A 12,939-nucleotide genomic window follows, 5' to 3' on the forward strand; every position below is an offset into this window, starting at 1 on the left:
CATGTGGAGCCCAGCATTGTCAGTTTGGAGCTCTGCAACCCAAATCCAATTTATTTATATTAAAACAAAAATGCCATCAAACTGAAGTCACTACTCCCTCCGACTGTCATTGTCAAAATCACTACACCCTCCGTCCTTAAAAGATTGTCCCGTCCCATAAACTAATACTAAATGATTGCTATATGGTAAATATTTCCAATTGCGAACCGAGTTACTCCATCCATGTCGAAGTGGGCAACTTCTGATTTTAGGGACGGAATCATTGAAAAAACTTGACAATAATTGGGGATACAACTCGGTATTAATTAGAAAGAAGAATTTGTCCAATTTCTTAATAATCAAACAAAAATACCAAATGCACATCAAAACCATTACCCCTCCTCGTTCCTAAAATATCGTCCCGTCCGTAAACTAATAATTCGACTAAATGATTCATACAAACACAAGTGCACAACTTTTGATTTTAGGGACCGAATTATTGGAGATACAAATCGTATAAATTAGAAAGTAGAAAATACTATTGAATTTTACACAAAGGAAAAAGGATTGCTTACTAGTTGCGGCCATGGTGAGATGCGATGATGCCAGAAAAAAGCTGCGAGAATAAAATAATTTAAAAAATTAGTAGAGAAAACGAGATAACTAATTAATTAAATAGAGAAATGAGATAATTAAACATTAAATTAGATGAAGGGTGAAGCGCTGCTAGAAAGAGATAGTAAAAAGAGGAATAGAGAACCTTGGATTATGTTCAATCTTCAATCTGTGCTCTTTCAAAAAAGAAAAGAGCTGTGCTTTCAAAAGGAGAAAAAAAAAAAAAAAAAAAAAAAAAAAAAAAAAAAAAAAAAGAGAGAGCTGTTATAATATACTCCACTATGATTCGTAAAGTGACAAACTAAATGACGCCCTTATTTTACAAGGTAACGCCATATTTAAATATGAACGGACAAATATAATCTCGCGTGTATTCCATGTTCTAACTCAATCTAACATTCTCTTCTCCCAACAAACCACCACCGACCGAGGACAAGGTCATTAGACACATCGCCGGAATTAAAGTCGTTATTTTTTTTTTTTTTTTGTGAAGGCCAAACGCCTAATTTTTTTCAAAACTCTAGGGGGGAAACGCCTAGAATTTTCAAAAGTCCCTAGGAGATTCGAAAATTCTAGGCGATTTATCCCGTAGAATTTTCCAGTTTTTTTTTCGTTTTTTGTTTTTATCATAACTTTTGATCTCGAACTCGGATTAAGATAAATAATATATCGTTACTTTCCAACCCATTTCGAATCAAGTTAATATCATTTCTAGATTTTAAGATATGATCGAAATAGTGCAAGGGTGTTGGTTTTGGACCAAACTTAGTATTGTAGCCATATCTTAAGATCTAAAAATGATATTGATATGATTCTAATTGGGTTAGAAAATAGACTTCTAGAGCTTTCCAACGATATATTATTGTCTTAATTTGAGTTTTGGATCAAAAGTTATGATAAAAACAAAAACGCAAAATAACTGAAAAATTCTACGGGTGGAAACGCCTAGAATTTTCGAATCTCCTAGGGACTTTTGAAAATTCTAGGCGTTTCTCCCCTAGAGTTTTGAAAAATTTAGGCGTTTGGCCTCCACAAAAAAAAAAAAAAAAAAAAAAAAAAAAAAAAAAAAAAAAAAAAAAAACGACTTTATTTTCGGCGATGTGTCCGATGACCTTGCCCTCGGTTGGTGGTGGTTTGTTGGGAGGAGAGAATGTACGATTGAGTTAGAGGCCAGGGAAGAAAAATATGGAGTACACACGAGGGTATATTTGTCCATTTATGTTTAAATGCGAACGTTACTTGGTAAAATAAGGACGTCGTTTACAATCCCCTTCGTAAATGTAGCCTATTAAGTTTTTTTTGGCGCTTTTGCCTTTAGTTTTTTTATTAAAAGATTTTATGGTAAGATTTTATTTTATTTATTATTATTTTGGGAAAGATTTTTTGGGAAGATTTTATAATTTGTAAAATAAATTCACTACTTTTTTCCTTTTGTAATGATATGAATAGAATATCACAATCAAATATATATTGCTATAACATGTTGTCAAATACCTCGTGTTTAAGTCATTTTGTGAAATAGTACCTTTATTTTATTTTTTCTTTAGTCAACTAATACCTAAATTAAATTTTGTTTTAAATTTGACACTTTAATGACGGAATCCGGCCAAAGAGTCAACTTTTTGGCATTTGACTTTCATTTTCTATTCATCTTTATTTCCAACTCTGCCAGTTCTCGGAAAAAAAAAAAAAAAAAATTCCTTCACTATTACTTGCATTTTTTTAAAAAAAAAAAATCCCAACAAAAGGGCTAAGATTACATATTACTTGCAGCAATGTCCAATAAATGGTTCGGAATATCGTTCACTCATAATCTATGCCCCAAACTCCAGGTTGGAAATGATCTAAAGAATTAATGAATACTCATGATTAGTATATGCGTGGGTTCAGGCAAATATTGATTTGGTTTTTGATATTATTGGCAATAAAATATTTCTCCACACAACCAAACCTCAAAATTTCCATATATCAAAGTATTAAGTTTGACATATATATAGATTCACAAAGATTATAGATTTATAGGGCAGGTAAATAATTTGCGCGCCTTGAATGTGACTTTTTTATTTGCCTTGGCAAAATAAGCCCCCTATAGTAGCTAAATAGGGATGTTGCTTTATATTAGAGGTGTCAATTTGGGTTTCTAGATAGGTCGGGTTGGATGAGGTCGGTCAAGTTGAATTTATTTTAAATTTAAGTCATGATATTAAATGAACGTGTCTATATAAAGTAAAATTTAATTTTTTTTTTAATTTTTTTTAAGGATCGGTTTCAATATAGGTTGGTCATAACGGTTTTTAACACCTCACTCTAGTTGTCATTATAAATTAAATTGGCAGATTATAATCGATGCTTGTATATTTTATTCATGATAAATTTTTTAAATATAATAATCTTATGCGTTTATTTTTTATTATAATCCTACTTAGCTCTTTAAAAAAAATTAATCTTACGTGGCATAATCCTATTGTAGCGTTTTAAAAAATATTAATCCTAGGTGGCGCTTTTTTTTTATTTTTTTATTTTATTATAATCCTATGTAGCGCTTTAAAAAAACAAGGTGGGAATACCCACCCATGATTTGGGATCACCCAACAAGATTTTTTTTTTTTTTGAATGACTTCACTTTTTTACACTTTTGAAGGTCTAAGAGAGTTAGGGATAGATCAAGTGGTTATTGTTTCGGGGTTTTTTGATGTCCTGCGGAAGAGTTACAATTTTGGGACTGGTTTCTGGACGCCTGTACCTGCAAAACAACGGAAAATCCGGTTGGGTGGAGTTTCGCCTCCGACGATCAAGTTAGAAAATGTATGAGGAATAAAGTGCGGAAAGTAAAGTCTCTCTAAGATTCCAAGAGAGGATCTGCAATGTGTAATTGCTCAGTTCGAGGTGTCAGTGTGTCTGACTTTCTCTGATTGTGAGTTAATGCGAATTAATGATTTTGAATCATCCGTGTTCCCGAGTGGGAACATCTCCCTTTTATAGGGTGTTGGAAAACGTGCCCAGTACTAGTTTCAGTAAACCTAGGACTGACTGGGCTTTGCCTAGGAATTTGGGCCATTAAAGGCCAGTTTCCTGATTGGCTATATGTCTGCCACGTGTCGTGGCCTGATTGGTCCACCTTGGACCTCTCACGAGGTGACACGTGGCGGACTATGGTTGGTCCATGTAGATGACATGTGGCAGAGCAGGGAAAAATCCCCTAATCAATTATAACTCTCCTTCTGGTTCCAAGAGATCTTGGGATCGATTTTCATCATCTGTCCTTATGGCTCTCTAAACACCCAAAACTTAAGTGATTCGAAATCCCTTATTTTATATTTAAGTTTGCCAATTTAGTTTTTAAGGAATGAGTGAATTAAGCATCCCAACTAATTGTTGGCATTACTAAATTGACAACAAATATATAAATTACTTGACATTACATTTTAACTTATTTTTATGACATTAATATTTAAGAGTGCCCAAATAAAATTTAGGCCTGCCTAATTTTTATTGCTGAATAAATGGAATCACTGTTCCCAAATCCTAAATAATTGTTAGGTATAACTAAATGAATAACAAACATATAAATTACATGAAATTACACTTTTTATATTATATTAATATTTAAGAGTGCTCAAATAAAATTTAGGTCTATCAATTTTTTATCGATTAATAAATGAATTAAACCATATATTAAATACTATCGGGTTCATTTTAGACAATCATAAGTATTTAAATCAATACTACACTGTGTAAGTTAAATTGAAAAAATGATATGTCCACCAAGTAATTAATACAATAATGAATAAAGTATTAAGTATGATGATTAGGCCGTCCCAAATAAATATTAGGTAGTTCCAAATAAATAAAGTATGAGATTAAGCTAAAATATATGACTTAGGTCGTCCAAAATGAATATTAAGTAAATCCAAATAAATTAAGTATGATTATTAGGCCAAAATCTATATAATAATTTAAGAGTTTTTTTTTCCCAAAATCCAATCACAAGCTTTCAAACCCTTATTTTAATTTTGGGATTAGAGATGGCTACATTACACCACATATAAATATGGAGTAACTTGTAATATCAAGCTTTCTACTTAGCTTTTTTCTTTGGATGGAGTGTTGTTAAAAAAAAAGGTGTGATTTCTTAACTTAATTAAGCAAATTAGTAAAATTCAGAAATTGCAAAGCTCGTGTCAAAAAAAAAAAAAAAAAAAAAAAAAAAAAAAAAAAAAACCCGTAGATTTTCTTTTAAATGTATGTTACTACATGTGCATATGTATGTATGCTGTTTTGTATTTTTTAAAAAATAAAAAATACTAATAATGAATTTACATAGTTATATTAATTACTACGTAATTTGCTAGTTTTACATGTATCATTTTTTTTATTGAATATATAGATATATTATTTCATTTATGAGTAATTTTTTTTTTTTTGATGGGTCATTTATGAGTAATTTTGTTTAAAACTATATGTAAATTAGATGGAAACCCGTGCGATGCACGGTTTTTTCATCTATGATTTTTAATTATTTGATTTATTGTATTTAATAAATTCAGACAAAATTACAAAAGTTTAATAATTTTTTTTTTACTATGTAAATATGACATTTCCGTTATATAAAATCTTTAATGTGAAATGATAAATTTTTAATAGTTTTTAATATTTTTTTACCATATTTTTTATTTCGATAGAATCACCAACCTCGTCCACAACCAACCTATTACATCAATGGATAAATTGAATTGTGAAATGTTAGCCAAACTGAAATTGATATAAATTAAATCTTTACATTTATATAAAATAAATCAATATATTTACTAATAAATGAAAAATTGTTGCGATATAAAATCAAATCTATAAATTGGATTTTTTTCATCATCTCCAAAAATAACCAAAGTCATCCATATATTAAGTATACAACATATAATCGTATGCCATTACATAAACAAATAATCGTTAAGTATCCTAAATAAATACAATGTAACTAATAATTACAAATATAAATTTAAACATAATATTTTAAAAATTACCCGGACATTGATGACCTAAAACTAACACAAAATTACTAACACAAAATTCACTTGATGGGGTTTTGTATAGATACGAAATTTTATTTGTATCGTATGATGTATTAGATCTGCATGTAAAAAAACATTTAGTAAATAAAACATAAACATATAATCGTTGAATATCCCAAATTAATACAATGTAAGTAATAATTAGAAATACTAATTTAGTTATAGGATTTTAAAAATTAAGCTAAAAATTATCCGGCCATTGATGACCAAAAATTAACACAAAACTATTAACACAAAATTCGCTTGATGGGGTTTTTTTATTGATACGAAATTTTATTTGTGTCGTATGATGTGTCAATTTATAATGGTAGGTATAGTATCACAAATTTTAATTTAATTATAATTAACGAACAATTTGAATTTCTTATCATAAATACTATCAAAATTTATCTTATAATGATAGGTATTAAACTTTATTATAAGCGTTTATCATTTAATGATAGTATTGAATTAAAAAAATTTATTCCTATATTTTAACTTTTTTTTCATTAAAATAATTTAATTTGTGGATTATAATCTACGTGGCATTAAAACTTTAGATATATCAAACATAATTCGTTACTTTTATCTAGCTGGCGACATAATTTTTTAATTCAAAATATTTCTTCTTATTGGTCGAAATAAGTATATTTCTTACGTGGCGCCCCGAATACTTTCTAAAAATGTCTACTTTATTTATATATATTAAATTTCTTCCCTTAAGTACAGAGTATCTTCTATCAAATAAAAAAAAAATACAGAGTATTTAATCATAAGATAGTAATACAATATCTTTTTGGATAGAAAAAACAAGAATATTATTAACATAACTGAAATAATTAAATTTAGGAAAAGATAAGTCAATTTATTTTATTATATATTTCCTCCCTTAAATTAAATAATGCCCTTCCCACTTTTAGATTTTTTAGGTAAAAATAATCTGTTTTTAATATATTACTGTGTACCTAAATAATGCTGCCCCCACCTTCTTAATTTAATCTTATTACCTATGTGAGCTTCAACCTTTAACAATGACATATTGTTCATAACATCCAACAATGACAGATAAAATTAAACATTAAACTTTTTTTTTTTTTTTTTTTTTTTTTTTTTTTTTTTTGAGGAAAAACATTTAACAAATAATAAAAAAAATAAACTCGGATTCATAAGACATAATACAATGATTATTATAATCATAAGACATAATACATTTGTATAGTTAACTAAAGTGATTATAATCCCTAAATTTATGATTAAATCTTAGAATTAATTTGAATTAGAACATAAGCATACATCAATTTCGAGTATATATGTATTTTTTTTAAAGTTAACATCAGACGCTATTTTATTAATTTCGATTATATATTAGCAATTATTGATGGGTTCTGGATGAAAAATATGTGTTGAAGGTTAAAATAGTAAGATAGTAAGGTTAAAGATGAACTTTGGGAGTATATTTTTGGGCATGTTCAATGCTCCCTACAGCATGAGCGAACCTAATAAAATAAGTAAAAGTATAATGTCAAGTGTTAATAAGTGAAACTTTTTTTTTTTAATCTTGTTAATTGGGTAGTCCCAGCTCATGGATGGGTATCCCCACCTTGTTAGGGTATTGTAAAATACATCTATCCTTGAAACAGAGTACTCTAAATGAATGTCCTACATCAGCTACATTATTGCAATATTATACAACATTGATCAGATTCGACTTTCAAATATAAAATACATCTACTCTTAATTAGATATCCCTACATTTGATTTAGGAGTACTTTTTTTTTAACTAAGATTTAGGAGTACTCAAAATGAATGTTCTTTTCTTCAAAAATACACGAATATATATACATGGATATTTTATGTACATATGTACTTTCGTTTCGTATGTAAAAAACTTGAAGTACTCGTTATTTCTTAATTAGCAAAATCATACACATAAGACATAACTAATATAATTATCCAGTCCCAAACGATAAATAGGTATCCAGTCCCAAACGGTTAATAGGTAGTATAAAAATAAAAAATAAAAAAAATAATAAAAAAAAAACCTACAATTAAATTGCCTTTACTCAACACAATTCGAAGGATAATCACAAGAAATAATTCATTCATGAATCCTAGTAGTAAATAGGTTCTGTATTTAGGTATCCATAATTTATATTTAGGTACATATATATAAAAGAATTGAACTTGACGTTTTTTAAAGAACTACACATTTTTAAAATTAGGCAGACCCAAATAAATACTAGCTAGTCCTAAACTAAAATGCTAAGATTAATTTGCATCCAATCCAATTCGGAGGATAATCATTCAAATTAATTAATTCACGAATCGTAGCAATTTTGAGTTATATATATTGATGGGTACTTGAATGAATGATATAAAATTTCAAAAGGAAGGTTATTGATGAGTGAGTAACATTGCCAATAAAATAGTCCATTTTTATTATTTCTCCAGGGTTATTCAAGAAACCTCAATCTCAATGTAGTTCGGAGGAACTATGGTTATTGGTAACTTTATTAGTACAGTTCAATTGAGAATCAATCTCTCTCTGATGTATCCTAATAAGATAGGTATGCCCACCCTTGATCTGGGACCCCACAACAAGAAAATTATTTTTATTTTTCAATTTTACTATAAATAGGATATTAACACTATAAAATATTTTATTCAAATTATTACAAGTGTCATTATTTCTTATGAATTATAAAGGATAAATAACATTTATATAATGTAATACTCATACTATTCATTTTGATCCACGATAATTAAAAAAAAAATGACATTTAATATTCATTAGGAAAATTCTTCAGAAATGTCCTTTTAAGTAGGTCATTTTATAAGGTGGCACATGAGAGGATAAAACTCATTTACGTAACCTAATTATTTCCTTTACTCTACTATTTGACATATATATTAGAGGTGATAAACAATAGCCCGGTCCGAAAATAAGGCGGGTTTGGACAAGCTAAAAATAAACTTTTTTGCTAAAAGCCCGAATCGGCTCGAAAGCCCGTTATGGCCCGACAAGCCCGCCACTTTTAGGTGGGTTTGGGCATGACTTTTAATATTAAGGCCCGACCCGACCTGAATTTATGATCCCCTCTAATATATATGTTATATATCTCTTACCTTCGCATTGCATAAATAGATCCTTATTTTTATATATCCCTTATTTTAGGAGTACCAAAATGAACATATCTTTTTTTTTTTTTTTTTTTTTTTTTTTTTTTTTATACTAAAAAAAAAAATTATATATTACTAAGGTTAATTCAATTAATCACACTATCGATTTTAATGTAGAAAACTCGAAGTCTAGTACACATAATTGAATGCTTAGACAAAACACGTGTGTATTACATAACAAACACATATAATTAAGCGGCCCCAATTCAAAACTAGGTAGTCCCAAAATAATAAGCTAACTAGTGTGTAGCACGGGCGACGTCCTGGGTTGCTAGTTTATATTTCTTTAATTTGATAATTATGTTCAACTATTTGTATAGTTAGTGTTTCTGTATTTGCTTCGGGTATTGTCTTAGGTGATACTATTTTTTTGTTTTTTTTTTAACCTCATAATTTTTTTTGAGGAAAAGTTAGTGCAACCTCATATGTATTTATTTTCTAATCTTATGATGAATAAATAAATTATATAATTACCTCTAAATTACTGTATAAATGAAAGGAATAAATAATGTTAATTAAGTAAAATTTAAAACATTAATCAAAATTGGTTGAGACGGTAAAATTGGTAAATGTATGACCTGTATTATGTGTTGTTGGAGTATACAAGTTCCAATTGAATCTAGCTCAAAACATAATTTATTTTGTTAAATGAAGTGGCAAGTTTACGTGGCGCATACACTTTGGATAGTGACGTACTAACGTGACATTGTGCATATATTTTGAAGAGTGCCACGTGTGGCATCGTTCCTTTGAAATGAACGCCTTTTAATGTATAATATAGATATTAATTTGACTTTAATCAACACAATTTGGAGGATAATTTCATTCACGAAGCATAAAAATTTATGTCACTCTTAAGTGTTGACGTTTGGCAAAAAAAATTCCTTACGTAAAACTCATCTTGCAATCAATATCTTGTATGTAGAACTCAACTCGTAGAATAATTAGATTCTTATATATTTAGGTATCCCTAAATTTAATTTAAGAATGCCCTAAATAAACATAGAGAGAAAAATAGTAAAAAAAAATATTAAAAATGTGTGTATGTTTTTATTTTTATATTTTTTGTACGAGAATGTATATGAATTTTACAAATACGTGTATGGTGTCCTTTAAAAATATAAGTTTAAATAGTTAGTTTAGTTCATTAAAATTAAAATGGTACACATACACTATTTTATAACACATTTGTAAGATATTGTAACAAAAATACAAAATCATTAATGAATAGATAAGGTTAAATTGCTTAAATGAAAAAAAGATAAATTCACGTTAACTTCTTCTTCTTTTTTTTTTTTAGAATTTTTTTTTGTTTTAAAGGAAACTTATTCTTCTTATTATTATTATAATTTAGTAATCAAAAGTTAACTAATGTGTTAAATTTTTTTTTTGAGGACATATTTTGTGTTAACTTTTATTCTTATATTATTATAATTTAGTAATCAGTTAACTTATTCTGAAAATAATTGTATACACCCGGTGCATGGTGCACCCAAGAGTATTTTTTGCTCATTTGATGATTAAATGAGCAATAATCAATAATATGAGCAAACAATACCTTTAGGTGCACCGTACACCCGGGTGTACATAACAAACTCTCAACTTATTCTTAATATTATTATTATACTTTAGTAATCAAAAGATAAATTTAGAAGGACATCATACACGTAATCAAAACTTATTCTAATTCTAATTAGAATTTCTTTTTTTTTTTGTATGAAAAATTTAAATCAAACATAGGCAAGAAAAAACAACCTATAGAAAAATAATTAATTAACATTTTTGTGATATTTTATTTATGAAAAAGATTCATTCGTTATATTAATAATTATTCCCTTCTTTCAAAAAAAAATTTAATTATTCTCTGATTTTATATCCATTAAGGCATTAATTAACATAATTATAAAGCAATCAAATATAAGAAAATATTATACAATATATTCCACACCCCCCCCCCAAAATAACGCTCTATCTATTTTAATTAAAAAAATAACTAAATTAATTAATGTCCTCCCCAAATAATAGGGGTGTTTAGATTCTGGTACCCGAATATTCGAATACCCGAAAATTCGGGTACTCGGATCTTCGGGTAGTTGATAAGTCGGCCCGTGTCCCGTCCCGGACGGGTACCCGAATTATCCAGGACGGGACACGGGTACTCGGATTTAATATGACAATATATGCCCAAAAAGTGAAAAATGATAAACAATATAAAATCTACTACCCAAAGTTCATACTATTAGAAGTCAAGCACAACTAAAAATACACACAATTAGAAGAAGTTAATACTACTAAAAAAATAAAAATAAATCTTTATTACAGTAAGCATTTAAAAAGGAAAAAAAAAAAAAAACAGATTTCGTTAGTTAGCTATTCCACTGATTTTACTTCATCATCAACAATTATCATGAAAAACATCATCCACTAGACCACCATCTTCCTCCCTTTTTCTCTTGCACTACAAAGACACCACGAATCACGATTCTAGCCCAAAAATTGAAAACCCACAATCAACCACCACCTTTTCTCGATTATAACTCAAAAATAAAGACCCCCTCACAAAATCAAACCACTCACCTCCTCCATAATTCGAACAAAATTAGACCCAAGATGTAAATAAATATTGATAATAAGAGGGATAAATATCGTATTATAAGAGGGATATCTCATTGGAAAATAAAAGATAAATATATATATATATATATATATATATATATATATATATATATATATATATATATATATATATATATATATATATATATATATATATATATATATATATATATATATATATATATATATATATATATATATATGGAGATTAGAGATTAAGAGGAAAACTAGCGAAAGAGAGAGATAGAGATGGAGATTTAGAGGAAAACCATAGAGAGAGAAGAGAGGAAACAACTGGCTATGATACAAGAGAAGGTGAAATGTGAAAGACACTAACCTATAAACCCTAACAAGTAAAAACACCTATTGAATTGTCTAGTGGGCTGGGCTGGTTAGGGAGTAACGAAATTTTTTATTTTTTATTTTTTAAACGGGTATCCGGGTATCCGAGATTAGCAAAGCTTGTCCCATGTCCCGGTCCACGAAACTGCTATTTTAGCGGGACGGGTACCTGACCCGATAAAAAAGAAAAATTTGTCAATTTCCCATCGAGTTTTTTGCGGGTCATCGAGTAATAGGGACGGGACAACCGGGTCGGGTTTTTTTTAACACCCCTACCAAATAACGCCCTCTCTATAAATGGAAAAAAGAAAAAGGAAATTGTCCCTAAAAACATGGAATAACCTCCATCAGCAGTTTTTAATTGTTTTATATTAATTTATTTTTATGTTATTTTTATTCATCTTCAACCTAAAATCATGTTCATATATAGCTTCATCTTCAACCTAAAATCTTGTCCATAGCTTCAAGGCCTTCAACCGGGTCGGGTTTTTTTAACACCCCTACCAAATAACGCCCTCTCTATAAATGGAAAAAAGAAAAAGGAAATTGTCCCTAAAAACATGGAATAACCTCCATCAGCAGTTTTTAATTGTTTTATATTAATTTATTTTTATGTTATTTTTATTCATCTTCAACCTAAAATCATGTTCATATATAGCTTCATCTTCAACCTAAAATCTTGTCCATAGCTTCAAGGCCTTCAACATTTAATAATAGCGAATGATTATTCAATAATTCATGATTATGTGACTAACTAGAGTTAAACACAAAATCATTCGACTATTCATGTATTTAATCTCGAAATTTTAAAATAGATAATAAAATTAGAAAATTAATTCTTAACATTCAACAATGACATATTAATCTTGAAATCGATCAAAAGTTAACACGAAACCATAATATATAATAAGTTAATCTTTAACAATTTTTATAATACATATAAATAAATTTTTTATAATTTTTGTTTAAATATTTGACTATATTTGATTTAAATTGAACTTGAATCATGATAAATCACTAGTAGAAAAATTGAATTCCGCACCGCAATTTTCGCACCGGTTCTTGAAAACCGGTGGGAAAAGAAATGGGTGGAATTGGGAAAAATACTTTTCCCACCGGTTTTAAACAAACCGGTAGGAAAAATGAGTTTTTCGCACCG

This window comes from Chenopodium quinoa, unplaced genomic scaffold, assembly GCF_001683475.1.
Source record: "Chenopodium quinoa cultivar QQ74 unplaced genomic scaffold, ASM168347v1, whole genome shotgun sequence".
NCBI classification, from domain to species: domain Eukaryota; kingdom Viridiplantae; phylum Streptophyta; class Magnoliopsida; order Caryophyllales; family Amaranthaceae; genus Chenopodium; species Chenopodium quinoa.